The following is an 18,167-nucleotide window of genomic DNA, read 5'->3' on the forward strand; positions in this document are numbered from 1 at the left end:
ACACATATAAGAAAATAATAAATGTATACTAAAGTACATACAAGAGGTCTCGAATGCTCGACCTAAATAGGCGTTGATTGATCGGAATATGGAACGTGTTCATTTACAGTGTGCATTCATTTATGGAGAGCTCACAGATAGCACCTTGGAAACAATCCACTTGCTCTTAGTGGACCACTAGATAAACTGAAAGTCCTCTGACACTAATTGGCATACCTGCAGAAGTTACATTTGCACAATACAGATACCCAGAATGTAACAGACAAATGTCGAGCAGCACTGCGTGACGTCAATCAGTTAATTAAGATTGAAAAACCAGGCAGCTCTCTGAGGAAGATGGACCTGGACTACGGAACGACTTCCATTTTTCTTTGAGAATGCCAATCCTTCTTGATCCTTCAAAAATATGTTGACACGACCAGGGAATGAGTAAACACAAAGGACCATCAGGTGTTTGGACTTTTAGATCTTGCTAGACATCATGGTTATCTGCTGACATACTGTCTACCACTGGGCATATTTTCAAGCCCATTGCGCCACCGTTGCGTCACTTTTAATGACGTACCGGCGACGCAATGGGCTTCCCCATATTTACAAGGCCATGTAAAATCACCCTGCATTACTTTTCATCACCTTCTAAATATGTTTAACTTTCACTCATAACTGCATGAAAGATGTGTTACATTGGTGTTGCTGTGGGTGTTTCCACACTACATCCATGGAACTTGGCACATTCCCAAATGTACAACATTTTGTAAACCTGGGAATGCGTCAAAATCCTACACCTCCCCAGGGGTGGGGAGGAGACACAGTGAGGAAAAATACTTATATTTCTCCTCTTTCTATGCATGCTGCATTCTGTAGTATGCATAGAAAGAGGAAAATACCTTTGATGATTGTTTTTGCGCAGGAAGGTGCCCCTTCCTGCACAAAAACAATCACCCCGTAACACAGGCACTCTTGCGAAACTACGCAAGTGTGTTTGTGCTGGCGCACGACTGCTGTTTGCGTGCCGGGGCAGGGGACCAGGGCAGGAATGCGCTGTATCTTGCAGATACGTCACATTCCTGCCCTTTTAATTTGACGCGCAGCAGGTAGGCTTGCTGCACTGCAGTCTGTTAAAATATTGTAAATGAGGCCCCAAGTCTTAACAAGCATTTGCAATGCAATCGGTCTCGCCCTTGGGGCCTTTAATGCATTTAGCTATGCAGCAGATTAGCCCGGGTGCTGAAACATCTACTGTTCTTTAACATGGAGGAAAAGTAAGCACCAAACTGGATGACACGTCATGTATGGGAACACATGGAGAGAAATATTGCCTTTCTGTGGGAAATGGTATAGTCCAAAGCTCTGTTTTAAAATATACAATCAGGGCCTTTGGTGGTCATATCACTAAAAATACAAGATTTAAAAAAAATATTACTGTCTATGGGTGCTTATGGAAGACAATTTCAATGGACTGGAATCGAGAGAATGCCATAGTGATTCTGGCATTTTACTGACCTCTGCTGGTCGTTTTCTATCAAGAAAGTTAAATAGAGGCAGTTGCCAAAATTTTTCTTTTTTAAAAGTCCCTAAGCAGAAAGCAATTTTGCAATTTTACTGACCTCTACTGGTCGTTTTCTATCAAGACAGTTAAATAGAGGCATTTGAACAGAACATAAAAAGTCTCTAAGCGGAAGCAAACAAGTCCTAGGGCTGATCTCCAGAGCCCACAAAGTACATACACATATAAGTATATACTAAAGTATATACAAGAGGTCTTGAATGCTCGACCTAAAAACAAATGCAGAGTGGGCTTTGGCACCCCCTAGAAATATTACTTTCTTACTGATGGCTATTAGCTTTTCAGTGTATCATTCCACTTCCTTAAAAGTGCATGATTTGCAAATGCATTTGAAACAATTTTTTCATGGGAAAAATAAAATCATTTATAACACATTCATTCATTTTCTCCTACACACATTTTATACAGAAACCAATCCTTTTTATATTTTCTTTTTACTTTAATTAGATTTTTTAAATGTTTTTGCCAGTGTCCGACTGCCATGGCTAACATCTATTTACTACCACCACCTCCACCAATAAAACCTCCACTACCATTATAACCACCGCAACAGTCCTAGTGCACGCCACTGCATGTAAGAGAGACCTCCTGGCTTTGTCAATGCGTGTGTCAAATGCTTGCAAACAAATATATATAATGACCCCCTCCATAGTAACAACCACAGGCGATGGACAGACTGCAGAGCAATGTCATACATTCACCCCAGTACAGAGATCTGGGCCTAAATCCATCGTTTTTTTGCACTCCACACCACCCCAGTTCAGACATGGCCATATGCAAATCAGTCTGACCCTGTGCCTCATGGGAACAGTCCAGCCCGAACTGCCAAGCCATGCCTTCCCTGGACCGGAAACAAGCTTCCGAGGACCGGTTTCTGGCATTACAGCCGTCTTCAGCCCGGCTTGCTTGAATCCAGTGGTGTGGAGAGCATGGGACTCACGTCTGAGCATACCCATCCCACTCGGGGTGACAAATGCAAAAACCACAGTTGATGGACAGAATGCAGAACAATGTCATACATTCACCCCCTCCATAGTAAGACAGCTAAATGTCGAATTTTCTTTTTCTCAAAAAAAATCAACAAACCCGTAATTAACTCGCACTCTTTACTGCAACAATTACCGGTTAATGAAAGCCAGCTTTTCACTTATGACATTTTTTTTATTTTCATAGCGATTCACTGCTGACATTTGAATGTTTCACAATTACCAATGGCTTGGCCGACATTTCACACCCGCCACCTGCCAGCTGGCTTCTTCTGTGGCTATTATTTTTATTATATCACTCGCTTTATAAGTGTTCTGCTACTCTTTCATGTCCATGAAATGATGTGAAAGGAACAAGGAAGGCTTATTACACGATCAATTACGGTAGGTCAGAGGGCATGTCCAGGTGCTAATGGATTTTTACTTTATTGCTGTGGGTTTTCCTCACAGAAAATATGGCACTTGTTCCATACTGAGCGGTGTGTCCGGCAAGGGCTTTCCTGAGTATTTCAACATTTTATTTTTTTAGCCAAAGTATACTGTTTTATTAAAAAAATTATTAATAGGGTATGTTGTAGGAACAAGGTAAATTGCCCTTCAGAAGGTGGAAGTCAGACAACATGCCACAGATTGGGGCGAACACAGCCTTTCAAATATAGCTGCATGTACAAAGACTCAATCCTATGTACATTAAGGTCCCTTATTAACATCTAACCAAATAATTGGTCTATCTTCTGACAAGGGATAGATTGAGCCTTCAAAAGATGGGAAGGATCCAGGTGTGGCCGGTACAAATAAGATCGTGGGCGGGTTGGGAGGGGGATACTAACCAGTTAGGAAAAATAAAATTAATAAATAAATACAACCACTTACCTTGTACTCGCCACATCGCGGGGATGCAGCGAGAGCAAGGTAAGGGGGTTTATTTATTTATTTATTTTCCCTATCCTGTCGTATGTCGACTCCCCCCGCACCTGCCCCGCCCACTTCTCTTACCTGTACCGGCCGCGCTTGAAAGGATCGCCAAGCCTGATAACAGAAGAGGATAAAAGGACTCTGGGAAGGGTATTGGGAGTGGAGAGAAGACAGTGATTCTGTGTTGATGAGTCAGGCACTCCCCTGCATAGTAGGATCTGAATAATCAACATGGATGTTGACCTTTTCTAAGGCACAGGTGTTCAACAGTGGCTCAGGAGGAAGGGGTCCATGCCAGAGTCTCACAATATCCATTTTAAATAAATGTGCATGCAGCAAATGAAATAGAACACCTTTACATGGTGGCAATCTTGAAAATCTGCCTTGCCTCCATCCCTTTTGGGCCTAGTTGAATTACCATTTTAAAGGAACCAGAAGTCGTCACTGGTTCATCTCAGGTTCAGTGAAAGTGACATTCATATCTTTGTTTTACCTGGAAAAGCTATGCCTGAATGTCTGCTCTGCAGGAAAGCTATGAGGAAATGCCTAATAGTGATAGTTTAATGAAACAGGTGGGACTGAAAGGATATTCCGGATCCCGAAAATATCAGATTCATAGGGTGTGGTGACTATTGATCCTGATGAATATCTCCTAGTTCAAATTTGTCTCTGGAAAATGAGAAATTGTCTGTGGGATTTGCGTTTTTCTGGAATGAATTCTACAGGTATCAGAATTTTACTCAATTTCCCTGATGAGTGCATTTGAATTCCATGAATATTTCTACTGCACTTTTACTAACAAATGTGTTTCTTCACAGTAGTTCACTTTTGAGCATTTCATATGTGGGAAACAAACACGTTTGTGAGTGTTCACCTAATTTTGCAGGTCGAACATCTTTGTAATGCCCACAAATCAGTCCCATCCTGTATTTGCATAGGTAAAATCCCGCAAATCTTGAATCTGTAAATCAGGACTGTGATTTTGCTGACAAAAATCCATTTATGTGCATACCCAAGTTGTATGTTTGCTTTTTTATCAGGCCCATCTATAGCTGTTCATATGGCTGTCTTTTAGCCTATGTAGGAATTAAGTATATGAGTATGTAATGTATGAAATCAAGCATCTACTTCCGAAATAAAATCAATTATTTAAAAATATACTTTAATTTTTGTTTTTAACTGAAATCCCTGCCATTTCAAGAAAAAGATTCCCTTGTACTCTTGAAATCTCTATTCCTCAGCTGTGCAGAAGGATAGCTTAACAATTTGAACTCACGCCAAGTGAACCAAGCGGCAATCACAAGTTATAAGTTCAGGTATCAAGGCTGACCCAGCCTTTCATCATTCCCTAGCTCACTTTTCCACTGGATTCAATCTAGCCTGACTAATGAGGGGTGATACCCCGAAACCGATCTGGCTTGGCAGTTTGGGCTGGACTGTTCCCATGAGGAACAGGTTCTAGACTGATTTGCATATGGCTGGGTCTGAACTGGGGTGGCTGCTTGAGCTAAAGAATGATGATGGATCCAACCTAGATCTGCGACTGCGGGTGAGTGTTTGAAATGTTTCAGTGCTCCGTTCATCATCTCCTTGTGTTTGCTTTGCTCGCCCTAAGTTGGCAGGGTGTAGCCAGTCGTGGGTTCCTTGCTCACTTTTCCACTGGATTCAATCTAGCCTGACTAATGAGGGGTGTTACCCCGAAACCGGTCCCAGGATGCTTGGTTCCTGGGAAGACCTGGCTTGGCAGTTCGGGCTGGACTGTTCCCATGAGGAACAGGGTCAAGACTGATTTGCATATGGCTGGGTCTGAACTGGGGTGGCTAAGTGAGCTAAAGAATGATGATGGATCCAACCTAGATCTGTGACTGTGGGTGAGTGTTTGAAAAGTGATAGTGCTCCGTCCGTCATCTCTTTGTGTTTGCTTTCATCATTCACTAGGTCAATATGTAAGTACCATGAACAGAGTAAAAATAACATTTGTCATTTATAGTACTTAGCAAAAGTAGATATGATTTCCCTATTAAATGCTTTCATCAGCGGAGCAATGCTATAGGAAAAGCATAGCAGTGTGACACATGTGTTACAGACTCACCCAGAGAGTTAATTTAAGTCTCTTTTTATTTCTGTCACATTGTGTTACTGGAGAGCCTTCAGGGAGGGCCTGTTGTTCTCTGTTTGGTAAGTGTGAAAGCTTGTTAACACCATCCTATTACAAAAGGATCCATGTGTGAGAATTCATTATTGGGAGTTGTTCACAAAACCGGACCCACATTCTGGGCTAGGCCTATCTTTTTATGTTGAGTTCTCTGTCTCAACTTCGGAGTCTCCGCAGTCATAAACTCACTATTAACTTGTAGTTCAGGAATACCAACAAAAAAAGAAAGTTAAAAAACAGTGTACAATTACCTCTGCGAATCAGGCCCCCTGTATTTGTACTAGACTCAGGAATCACGCCTACAGACAGGACCAAATATCTATCCTCATGGCAGGAGGAAATCGATTGGCAATTAACATGCTTGAATGACGTCTCACTGTTTAATTTAATTGCGGGTTTATATAGCGCTAGGATCGACTCCCGGAGGAGTATCTCCGCGCTTCGACCGCTGGGGAACCCGTCCTGGCTCACCCTGAGAGATGGTCCCTAATGGGTATCTCTAAGGTGCGACCAAGCATCCCCGGCGGTCTGGGGGGGCCATTGTGAAGATGAGGCAAGCTAATGCCCAGAGTTGCAGAGTGTGGTCCCTGACTGGAGTAGGCATCGAGGCGAGAATTATCAAGCCCGCTGACCCTGGTCCACGACCCTGCCGCGTCGGGAATCGAACCCTGGTCCCGGGCCGTCCTCTGCTTACGGGTCTGCCGCCTCTAACCAGTGAGCCACACCACTTCAAGTTTGTGACGGTCAGAAATGTGGGTTAGCTCATGATTGTACACAAAATAGTTCCCAGTCAGACACAAAACTATGAACTGTGCACTGTGCAATGTGTACTGTGGTTTGAGATCCTGACACAAGCAAACCACACGTGTCCGCACCTCAGAGTAAACCTCACAAAGCTAACATATTCATCTACCCCGTAATCCCTTTGCAAAACCAAAAAAAACAGTGTCTACCTAGAAGAAAAAATGAGATTACTAGTCGTGACATTTAGCAAAAAGCACTGTCAAAGCAATAGCAAATCCTCAGTGGAAATGACATTTTAGATGCTGACTCTTTGGTACTGTTACCAGATGTTGGCAGTTTTTGGTTGAGCTCAGTGCTACATTAAACCCTCTGGCGGCCCCTAGGAAGTCGAAATGTAGGTCTTCTCCCTTCCAAATTATCTCCTAAATCCCAATGCACCCTATTTTTTCACAAACTGACAGCTGCAAGAAGATGAGCTTTTAAGAGACAAACTGTTATGGGAATCTGATGTCTCTGGTTTATGTACTTTAAGTTGTCAATGGGTCCATTACATGAATACAGTATTTTCTCTATAGAGTCTTTAATGTAAAGCTTTAATTTCTTTGAGTTGATTCCTTTTTTCCGATCTTTTAGAAACAATATTTAGGAAAGCTTGATTGTAATTTTCTTTCAAGATCAAAGCAATATTATTTTCGCCCATTTTCGCGGGAACCTTAAAAAGAGTGGGGCCCATTGGCCGGTGCCTACTTTGCCTATTTGGTAATCCGGAACTGGTTGAACCGGAATACCTGTGAAACAAAGAATGGATTTTGCATTTATGTTGTTGAAAGGAAATGTGAAGCTACAAAAATGGTGGACTGCAAAGTACATGTCTTTCACCAGCGTCAATGCCAGGGGCATAGTCATTAGTGCAGCAGGTGAAATGGCACAGGGGATCAGGTGTGTGAGGGGACTGGTGCACTTTGGTTACAGCTGTCTTTAATATCTTAACTGGTTCGGTGGGTCCCATGCCTAGCGTTTAAATTATTTTAAATTACTATGTCACTGGTCAATGCCTGCACTGACCCAAATTAAGACATGTAGTGATTTAATCAACAGTGGTGACCTGGCATTAACATCAACATTGTAATTAAGAAAAATGGCCCTTGAAAAAAATATAGACAATATGGAAGGCCATTATGACTCCCAACAAGGGCATTTTCCTTTACTTCCTCAGGGAGGCATGTACTGACATCAGAACGTGCATGTAATAAAAACAAAGGATTTCTTAATTGCTTGTAATAATTTGTCACAAGTGAGTAGTGATTTTAAAATGGCCTCCATTTCAGAATATCCCAACAAAAAGAACACGGATTCTTTTCCATTTTATTAGAATGTTACATCAGCAATGCATCAAGTTCCTTTGTTTATCACCTCTCAGAATGCCTACTGTTTGAAAAATGAATTATTTACCGAGAGATTTTGATAAAGAAAACTGTAAGCAAACAATTGAAAATGCTTGTGGTAACTGATAGCAATTCAACATGAGGTTCAGATTACTGCTTAAATTCGACTCACCGAGGGCATATATCTTAACTATGTCTTTACTGTATTAAAATATATGAGATAAAGCTACAAAGCTAGCGGGGGGAAGGTGAATTCATCAAAACAAATACCTCCAAATCCGCACAGCTCATGCCTAAGCTTTATCTGAAAACATGCTCGACTGTATTGAGTTTCTGTCTCCGGGAGCTGATTTAAGGAGCAGGCCCGGGGTGGCAGAAGGCGCATTCATTGCGTTATCATTTCAAGCAGTCTGTCCAGCAGGCCCCCTCGAGAGGCTACGGCACCATCCCTGAAAAAGACAGCTCACGGTGCGCGCCTCACACAAACAGACCCAGAATCCTCAGCGCTTTGAGGAAAGCAGGGCAAAGCCGCCCAAGCCGTGCCGGCGAGCCTGGTGCTGAAGTGGCAGTATTCAAAACAAATAAGGGTGAAAAAAACACAGTGTTTAAAAAACGCAACCATTCCAAGCCGTACTGCGGCGTGTGTATTATTATTTTTTTTTTTTTTATTGGCTTGCAACACAAAAGCTTCTAAAATATAAAAGCAGAGCTGCGGGACTACAGCGTGAGGCGCGAAGGAGGCATTATTACACCCAGCACTAAATGTCAAATATAATATACGGCGGCAATATCCTTCCCTTGCGCTGTGGTGCTTTTAATTCCTGCGCCCAGGCACCTCCTGCTGGTGACTGCTCGTCTCCTATCAATTCTCTCCTCATCAGCGCGCGCCCTGGTCGGACATAAATGCTGGCTCCGTTCAATTAAACATCTTCACCTAATGAGGCATGGCCAGGCGAGTTCAGACCTGCTTTAAGTAAGAGATTCAATAAACCAGGCATTAGTCTCACACCTCTGGCACTTGTCGTCCTCTTGTTTCTTGGTAAAAGAATCACTTCATTCCATTTGCCTCTGATTGAGTTTTAATGTTCTTTGGTGGGGTGTCCCGTGCCATCTTTTCTTCCGAGAAGATGTTTGCCCCCTGTAATGTTTGAAGACCGCTGGTATGCGGTCTAGTGTTTGCCCACGTAGCCGTGCGCTAGCGCGACCGTGACCTATCACGGTCGCGCGGACTATAAATAAAGAAAGGCGTGGTCACGGAACGAGTCCGGACCACGCGGAGACTAAGAGTGTGTCCTGGGGTCATTATTTATCGCGCTGCGACTGGGGCTCTGCACGAGGCCAACAAGACCCCTACAATGGTGACGAGGGCCTGAAGAGCCCATGGTGTGCCCTGAAGCGCTACCTGCCCCGCCCCTCCACCGATCGGCGATGTCCTGTGCCTGGCTGAGCCCCACTAGCAGTACCACTTGGGGTGTGAGGCCCCAGAGCAAGTGGATGACGGCGCGCCATCCCAGCTGCCAGAAGGTCAGAGGGGTGCTCAGCCTTTGACACAGCCCCGAGGCGCCTGGGCCCAAGAGGAGAATCCTGCACTGCAGCCCCACGCGCTCCCCGCGCCACCAGTGGTACAGGAGGAAGGAACAGGTGCACCCATGAACTGTGTCCTGAGGGGGCCCTGTTAAAGACAACCCAGCATCACGCTCCCTGCAAGAGTATCCCGGCGGCCCGGTCGGTGTGGCATATCAGCCCTGCAGCTACCTACCCGTGTACCCGAGGCGGTGAGAGACAACTCTTTTTCCCCATTATGGCGTCCATTCCGCCAATTGAACCCTTCTCCGTCGACGGCGCACCAGCGGCCCTTGCCCCAAGATGGAAGGACTGGGTTGAAAGGCTACAATTCTACTTCGAAGGCGCAGGCACGGCAAAGGAGAGACGCAGGGCACTCCTCCTACATCTTGGTGGGAAGGATGTTTATCGGATCTACAAAAACCTGACGGAAGCCACTCCTCACACATATGTCACGCTCCTTAACGCGCTCAACGCCCATTTTGAGCCGATGCAAAGCAAGGATTACGAGCGATTCATATTCAGGAAGCGGAAGAATCCCTCGACGCTTTCCATGGCCGCCTGAAGGAGCTCGCGAGCACGTGCGGATTCCACGACGAGCAAGAAGAAATTCGCGGACAAATCATAATAATAATAATAATAATAAAACCATTTATTAAGCGCCTGGTTACACAGAAGACAGTGTGTCCCCGCGCTAATTGCTGCTAAGATTTCCAGAGACAGATGACAAAAAAAAGAGCCTTATAAGGGAGAAATTACATAATGGGAAACAGATATGTCTTAAGTTTACCCCGGAATCTCGTTTCCGAGGGTTCCATGCGAAGATGTAATGGAAGTTCATTCCATTGTTTAGGCGCCAAGTATCTGAATGAGCGGCCACCCATTCTGGCCCTTTTGACTCGAGGAAATTTGAACAACATCGTACCGGAAGATCTTAAATTCCGGGTAGGACGATGTATACTAAGGAGATTTTTAAGATAGTCTGGGCCTTTTCCTTGAGCAATACGATGTGCAAGACAAAGGACTTTGAACTTGATCCGTTCCCTAACTGGGAGCCAATGAAGCTTCGCCAACGCGGTCTTTCCGGAGGCTCTTCGAGGAAGCCCGAGTACAAGGCGTGCGGCAGCGTTCTGGACGCACTGAAGCTGGTGAAGGCCTTTCACACTCAGGCCTACTAGCAGGGCATTTCCATAATCAAGGTGGGGGGTCACCAAAGCATGGACAATAGTCCTCCTGGCTTCTATGGGAAGGAGATCCAGAACCTTCCTTCCGAAGATCCAGAACCATCCAAGGCTGTTAGTCCTCCGACCTGAGGGTGAAGATCCTCCAAGAGGATAGCAAACCACTAGTGGAGATCCTAAAGCTGGGCCGCTCTAAAGAATTATCTCAGGCAAGGGCGTCTCATATGGAAGCAGCACTCCACAGACCAATAAAAACAGAACAGGTGCACGTGGCGGAACACATCAACGTAGTGCGGCCCAAACAACGCCCGGCGGGGAGAGGAAGGCCACTAGAACGCCGCAAAGACTGTGGATATTGCGGTGGCGCGCCACACAGAGCACAGGACTGCCCAGCCCGAGGAAGGAAGTGTGGGTCATGTGGGCGCATGAATCACTTCGTATCTGTATGCAGGTCGTCTAAGCCCAGACCCGAAGCTGCTCATGCTATACGGGAAGACCCCGAGAGCGAAGACATGGATGACGACACTCACAGCTACCCGGTACACTATGTGTTTGCCATAGACCAGCCGCTGAGGAAAAAACGGCGACTCCCGAAGTGCAGAATAACGATACAGAACCAAGAGGTGAGAGCAACCATCGACACAGGTGCATTCATCGAACTTATGGCGGCAAACGTTTATGCACAACTGCAAGACAAACCGAGTCTAAAACCAGCGAAGATCAGAGTCTTTGCTTACGGCCAAAAGACACCCATACCGCTAATCGGGTGCTTCCAAACGGAAGTACAACACCAGGACAAGAGAGCACCATCTACCATCTATGTCACCAAAGAAGGCTGCGGAATGCTACTCAGTGGCCAAACAGCAGAAGAACTTCATCTAATATCCTTCGCAATGGCAGTACTGGAGGAGGAACTCGAAACGATCATTGAAGAATTCGAAGACGTCTTCAAAGGCATCGGATGTCTCCGTGGAAAGGAAGACTGGAATTGACCCCCTCTGAGGCGGAAGCCGGAGGATAGCTGCTCGCACTTCTTTTAAAAAACATTGATTTGTTTGTTACCTATTTTTAAAACTGCACGTGTTTCCTTATTGCCAGGCTTGCACTTCACCTACAGCGGACCTAGCGCTGTCAGGTGTTTCAGTCCAATTCAGTCTCCTCATGAACGCTAAACACTCGTGACACGAGGCCACGCCCCCTGGCAGGACACGCCCACAACCCCCGCCTATAAGACTGCGCCGACCAATAGCGCGTCTTACTGGAATTGACCCCCTCTGAGGCGGAAGCCGGAGGATAGCTGCTCGCACTTCTTTTAAAAACCATTGATTTGTTTGTTACCTATTTTTAAAACTGCACGTGTTTCCTTATTGCCAGGCTTGCACTTCACTTACAGCGGACCTAGCGCTGTCAGGTGTTTCAGTCCAATTCAGTCTCCTCACGAACGCTAAACACTCGTGACACGAGGCCACGCCCCCTGGCAGGACACGCCCACAACCCCTGCCTCAAATGTGCCTCCAGCGCAAGCGCAGCGGACGAGCGCAGCGGGAGCGCCATTTGCGCGCCGAAGGCGCGCCTAAGGCAAGCCCGTCTGCGCCCGTCCGCGCCAAGACCGCGACAGGCGCAGGACACCCTGCCCCCGGTCACCTTACTATGTGTTACAATGCTAATTCGCTAAATATGCTACGCAGCAATCCACCTTGTACCTGTAAAGTCGACATCTACACCACCACAGGGCCTTTTAGCTGCAGGCAATGCAGATGGACCTCCTCCCCAGCCATGACCTCCGCCCCACAGGTTAACCTCAGGGAAGAAAACCCACCCTTTATCGGAGGGCTGATCAACGCAAGATCCATGACTTGCCACAGCCAAGACATAACTGACCTCATTCAGGAATCAAACATCGACTGTCTTTTCATAACAGAGACCTGGCTTACGAACAACAGTAACCCGGATCTAGCCACCGCCCTCCCATTAGGATACTCCATATACAGGCAAGACAGACCAAAGGGGCGAGGAGGAGGTGTAGCCCTCCTACTACGAAACTCCTTCAAATGCCACACCTTCACCCTCGACTCACTAAATGGCGCCGAATCCCTAGGATTCTCCATCAAACTCAATGAGTCCACCTCATTCTCAGGAGGACTTTTCTATCGTCCACCAGGTACCGCTACCAAATTTTTAGATTCCCTTTGTGACACCCTCGGACAACTTCTAATCAGATACCCGCATGTCACCCTGCTGGGTGATTTCAACTTGCACCTCGATTCCACAGAAGACGTGCAAACACTTAACTTCCACCAAACGCTGGAGATCTTCAACCTCCAACAAAAGGTTAAAGAACCTACCCACCGAGCGGGACACACCCTAGATGGGATCTGTACCAATCTCCCATCTTTAGAAACTCACACTCCAATACCACAAATCTGGACTGACCACAATCTTATCCCATTCCTCATCAGAACCCCGCAGCATATAAACGCAACCAAACCTTGCCCTCCTCCAGAGAACCAGGTCAACTGGAAAAAGGTAGAAGAAGCCTTCAAACTCAATCCCATCTTTGAGACCCAAACCCCCAATATGTCGGGAGATGTAGAACAAGACTCACAATCCTTCCACAACTGGATATCCCACGAAATCAAAATCCGTGCCCCACCCAAACGCACCAAGAGAAATGGTACAAAATCTAAAACTAAAACAAACGCCCCTTGGTTCACACCAGAAGTAGCCAAGGCGCACTTGCTTTGCAAAAAAGGAGAACGCAAATGGCGGAAAACATATGACAGCATAGACAGAAACTCCTATATCCTATTAAGGAAAAGCTATCACTCGACTATAAAAATCACCAAAAAAGACTTTTACACCCGAACCATTAATGACGCAAAACAAAAGCAAAAAACTCTGTTTGCAATAGTGAGATCCTTTACCCATCCTGCAGCTTTACAGTCCGAAATACCCCCCTCTCAAGATCTCTGCGACAAAATAGCAGATTTCTTTGAAGAGAAAATCAATCTGATTCAGAAGGACTTCCCAACATACCAACGACCCCAGCTCCCAGCTAGACAGGAACCTGAAGACTATACTTCGGCTCACCTAAGGACCTTTTCACAGGTCACTCTTGCCCAATCCAAGGAAGTCATTTTAGCATGCAAATCAGGCTCTCCCTCCGATTCCTGTCCTCCTAGCATCCTACATCAACTGATTGACACTGTCAATCCCATCATCAATGAAATAGTTAACACTTCCCTCAGTACTGGTATCGTCCCTAGTGCATGGAAACATGGCACTGTTAAACCTCTGACGAAGAAACCAAACAAACCCCCTTCTGATCTGACCAACCTCCGCCCTATCTCTCTCCTCCCAGTTTTGGGTAAAATCACAGAACAAATAGTCTACAGGGAACTCAAAGCCCACCTGGAAGCAAACAATATTCTCCACCCCCAACAATCAGGATTCCGTCCTCAACACTCAACAGAAACAGCCCTGATCGAGTTGACTGACTTCATAAAAACCCTCCAAGACCAAAGGAAAAACGCCGTACTGATCTTGTTGGACCTCACGGCAGCGTTCGACACAATTTCCCACCAAATACTCCTAGACAGACTTAAGGACATTGGCATCGCCGACCTGGCACTGGATTGGATAATATCCTTCCTTTCTGAAAGATCTTAATCCGTGAAACTAGGACCCTTCAACTCCACAGAGAAAAAGATTCGATCAGGAGTCCCACAGGGCTCTATTTTAAGCCCCCTGCTTTTTAACGTCTATCTCATACCCCTCATCTCCCTGATCGAATCATACGGTATCACTGTTACATCCTACGCCGACGATACCCAACTTATAGTCCCGCTAGAAGAGAACTCCACGAGTGCCGAACAAAACCTAACAAACTGCCTGAAAGATGTCTTCCTGTGGATGGAAACCAACCACCTCAAATGTAACACAGGGAAGACAGAAATCCTCCCCATAGGGAAAAACGTCAACTTCTGTCCCCATCTCTGGTGGCCAAAGGACTCCACAGCCCCCCCACAGACCGTCACCACTGCAAGAAACCTTGGTGTTATCTTCGACACTGACCTGTCCTTTGACCAGCATGTCAGGACCGTCGCAGGAAGCTGCTTCGGAATCATCAAATCCCTTAAAAAAAATTTTTATTTCCTTCCAATTGAAGCCAGAAAGACGGTCACTGTGGCACTAATCCTATCGCGCATAGACTACTGCAACGGCCTCCTGGCAGGTGTGAAGAAAACCACACTCAAAAAACTCCAGAGTGTCCAACACTCGGCGGCGAGGCTGGTGCTCAAACTTCCCAGAAGATCTTCAGCCTCTTCCGCCCTGAGAACCCTCCACTGGTTACCCTTGCACAAAAGGATCCTGTTCAAGATCCTAACCGTGGCTTTCCGGGCTTTCAACCATATTGGTCCCAAGTACCTAGTCAAACGCTATCCCCACTATAACCCTCACAGGTCCCTGAGATCCTCCAACAACAACCTTCTAACACCAGTCAGGTTCAACCTAAAAACCAAAGGGGGTAAAACTCTTACCCACTTATCCTCCAAAGCATGGAAAGCCATGCCTCAGCATCTGAGATCCCTGACAAAGGAAGGCCAATTCAGGAAACAACTGAAAACATGGATCTTTAGCTTATCAGACGAGTATGTGCGGGATACCATCTAATCCTGCTTTAAATTCTCCCCCTTCCGCACACCTTCCAGTTAGCGCCAGGATGCTTCTTCCGAAGCGACAGTCACGCTTTATAAATACCGCTTCCAATTCCAATTCCAAGTATCCTTACACATCGACCGATCCATTCAGCCGGTGGCCCTGCGTCATCGACGGATAGCATTCCATCTAAGAAAGAAGGTGGAACAGGAGTTGGAGAACCTCGAAAAGCAGGGAATAATCGAGAAAGTCAGTGGACCCACCCCCTGGGTATCGCCAATCGTGGTGGCGCGAAAACCCAAGCAACCAGGGCAGGTGCACATCTGCGTCGACATGCGCCTGCCCAACGCCGCAGTCAAAAGAGAAAGACATCTGACGCCCACGATAGACGACATCCTGGGAGAGTTGAACGGAGCGAAGTGGTTTTCCAAAGTGGATCTGAGGTCAGGATATCACCAACTGCCCCTGCACCCGGACTCTAGATACATCACCACCTTCTCCACTCACGTTGGACTCCGACGCTATCAGAGGCTCAACTTTGGGATATCAAGCGCAGCGGAAGTATTCCAAAACACAATTCGAGAGGTACTGAGCGGAATAACAGGAGTCCTCAATGTCAGCGACGACCTGCTGATATACGCCGACACCGTGGAAGAACACCACCGGAGGCTCAGGAGTGTGCTGCAAAGGATCAGAGACTCAGGCCTTACGCTACACAGAGAGAAGTGTCAGTTCCTACAGAACACCATCAGCTTCTTCGGATACACCTTCTCCGACAAGGGAGTAGCGCCAGACCCTGAAAAGGTGAAAGACGTGCAAGCAGCCCCCGCCCCGACCAACACGTCAGAAGTGCAGAGTTTTCTCGGAATGGTGAATTTCTGCGGGCGGTTCATCCCGGACCTCTCCAACCTCACAAGAACACTAAGGGAACTCAAGAAATCCACCACCCCATGGCACTGGGGAAAAGAGCAAGAGCTGGCGTTCCAGAACACCAAAGCCGCCCTGTCCGCCAGCACCACTCTGTCGTACTTCGACCCCACCAAAACAACCAACATCGCAGTTGACGCCAGCCCGTATGGACTAGGGGCGGTACTGACACAGAGCCAAAATGGAGAGGACTGGGTGCCTATAGCCTATGCAAGCCGCTCCCTAACGGAGACCGAACAGCGATATTCTCAAATTGAAAGGGAGGCCATCGCAATCCACTGGGCCTGCAGGCACTTTCACGTGTACGTCTATGGACATCCTTTCACTGTATCCACCAATCATAAGCCTCTGCTTCCCCTATTCCGGGGATCAGTCTCCAAGCCTCCCCCTAGAATCGAAAAGTGGATCTTACAGCTCCAAGAGTATGACTATAGGCTGGAGTTCAAGCCCGGTGCAAACAACCCGGCCGACTACCTCTCCCGGCATCCCCGAGCGGCAACCACACAGGAAAGGGAAGATGCAGAAGAAACGGAAGAGTATGTAAGGATTATCCTGGAGCGCTCACGACCCCTACCCATGAGCATTGACCTGATTGTGGAAGCAACCCGAAATGACGAGGTCCTCCAGCTGGCAATAGAGGCGTCCCGAAACAGCGACTGGAAATCACTCCAGACTTCCCTAGGTCAGAGAACTCCCGAGGCAAGGAAGGCCCTGGAGGCGATCATCAGGGTGAAGGATGAACTATCGGTGGATGCCCAAGGGTGCCTTCTCCGCGGACCCCGAATTGTAACGCCAGCGAGTCTAACACAACAGGCCGTCGAGCTGGCCCATCGCGGCCACCAAGGGATCGTGAAAACGAAAAGCAGGCTCAGAGCAAAGATCTGGTTCCCGGAGATGGATGAAAAGGTCGAACAGCTGGTAAAAGGATGCCACTGGTGTCAAGCGGCAGGTCCACCCGAGCCTCCGGCCCCGGTAATCACTGAAGATGATCCGACGAAACCATGGGAACGAGTAAGCGCCGACTTCGGACACCTTCCGGATGGCCGCTACATGCTTGCCGTCATCGACGATCTGACGAGATATCCCGAAGTCGAAATAATAACATCTTTGACCGCCAGGGAGGTGACTGCCAAGCTGGAAAAGATAATCGCCACACATGGCATCTTTGAACAAATGAAGACGGACAACGGACCACCGTTCCAAAGCCAAGAGTTTGCCGACTACCTCCAGGAATGGGGAATTCAACACAGGAAGATCACCCCCAGATGGCCCCAAGCCAATGGCGAGGTGGAGCGGTTCAGGAGGACCCTCAACAAAGTCATCAGGATCGCTCAGGCAGAAGGAACACCAGTCGAGAGAGCTCTGTATACATTCCTGAGGGAATACAGGCTAACGCCTCACCGCACAACTACTACCGCCCCGGGACCCTCGGCAATGGGCAGAATTGTCCGAGACACCATCCCTCATCACTGCACCTGGACCCCGAATGAGGCAGACCCTCAGCAAACACTGCGGAACAGAAGACGCTTGAATGAGTACGCCAGTTTTAGATGCCGGGCCAGGCAATCACCCATAGAGGAAAGAGACTGGGTCTACGTGAGGGACCGGTTCCCCGGGAGCAAGTTCAGACTCCCATTTGAGCCCCGTCCATGGACAGTCACTCGCCGGTCGGGCACGATGGTGACTGCCCAGCGCGACGGCGAGAGCGTCACACGCAACGTATCATTCTTCAAGCGAGCGGCCATCCCGATTGGAGAACAGCAAAATCAAGACCAGGACAGTACCTCCTCAAGCCCCTCGGCGTCCGGCATCAGCTCCCCAGGGAGTGCGCAAGAAAGCCCAGAGGAAAGAACTGTGGCAAACGCTCAGGATCCCGGGAGATCAGATGCAGATAGCCTCCACCCCTCCGTTGACGGGCTATCACCAACTCCAGCCAGACAAGACACCCCTCGTAGGGTCCTGTTCCGAGGGGAAGCTGCTGGCTATGGGCTGAGAAGAAACCCTGCGCCCTCTTCGCAGCTGGCGGACTTTGCCGTGGGCTAAGACTGTGGTACCTGATCATCAGACTGGTAACAGGCCTGCCGG

The 18,167-nt window shown here is 47.4% G+C and overlaps 1 protein-coding gene across 1 annotated transcript in view; it reads right to left on the bottom strand.

Annotated features, from left to right (window-relative positions):
• Nucleotides 1–18,167, bottom strand: part of SCHIP1 (schwannomin interacting protein 1) — a 1,820,134-nt gene that overhangs the window by 1,120,553 nt on the left and 681,414 nt on the right. The window lies entirely within an intron of this gene.

Source organism: Lissotriton vulgaris, chromosome 11 (assembly GCF_964263255.1).
Source record: "Lissotriton vulgaris chromosome 11, aLisVul1.2, whole genome shotgun sequence".
In the NCBI taxonomy this organism is placed as follows: Eukaryota; Metazoa; Chordata; class Amphibia; order Caudata; family Salamandridae; genus Lissotriton; species Lissotriton vulgaris.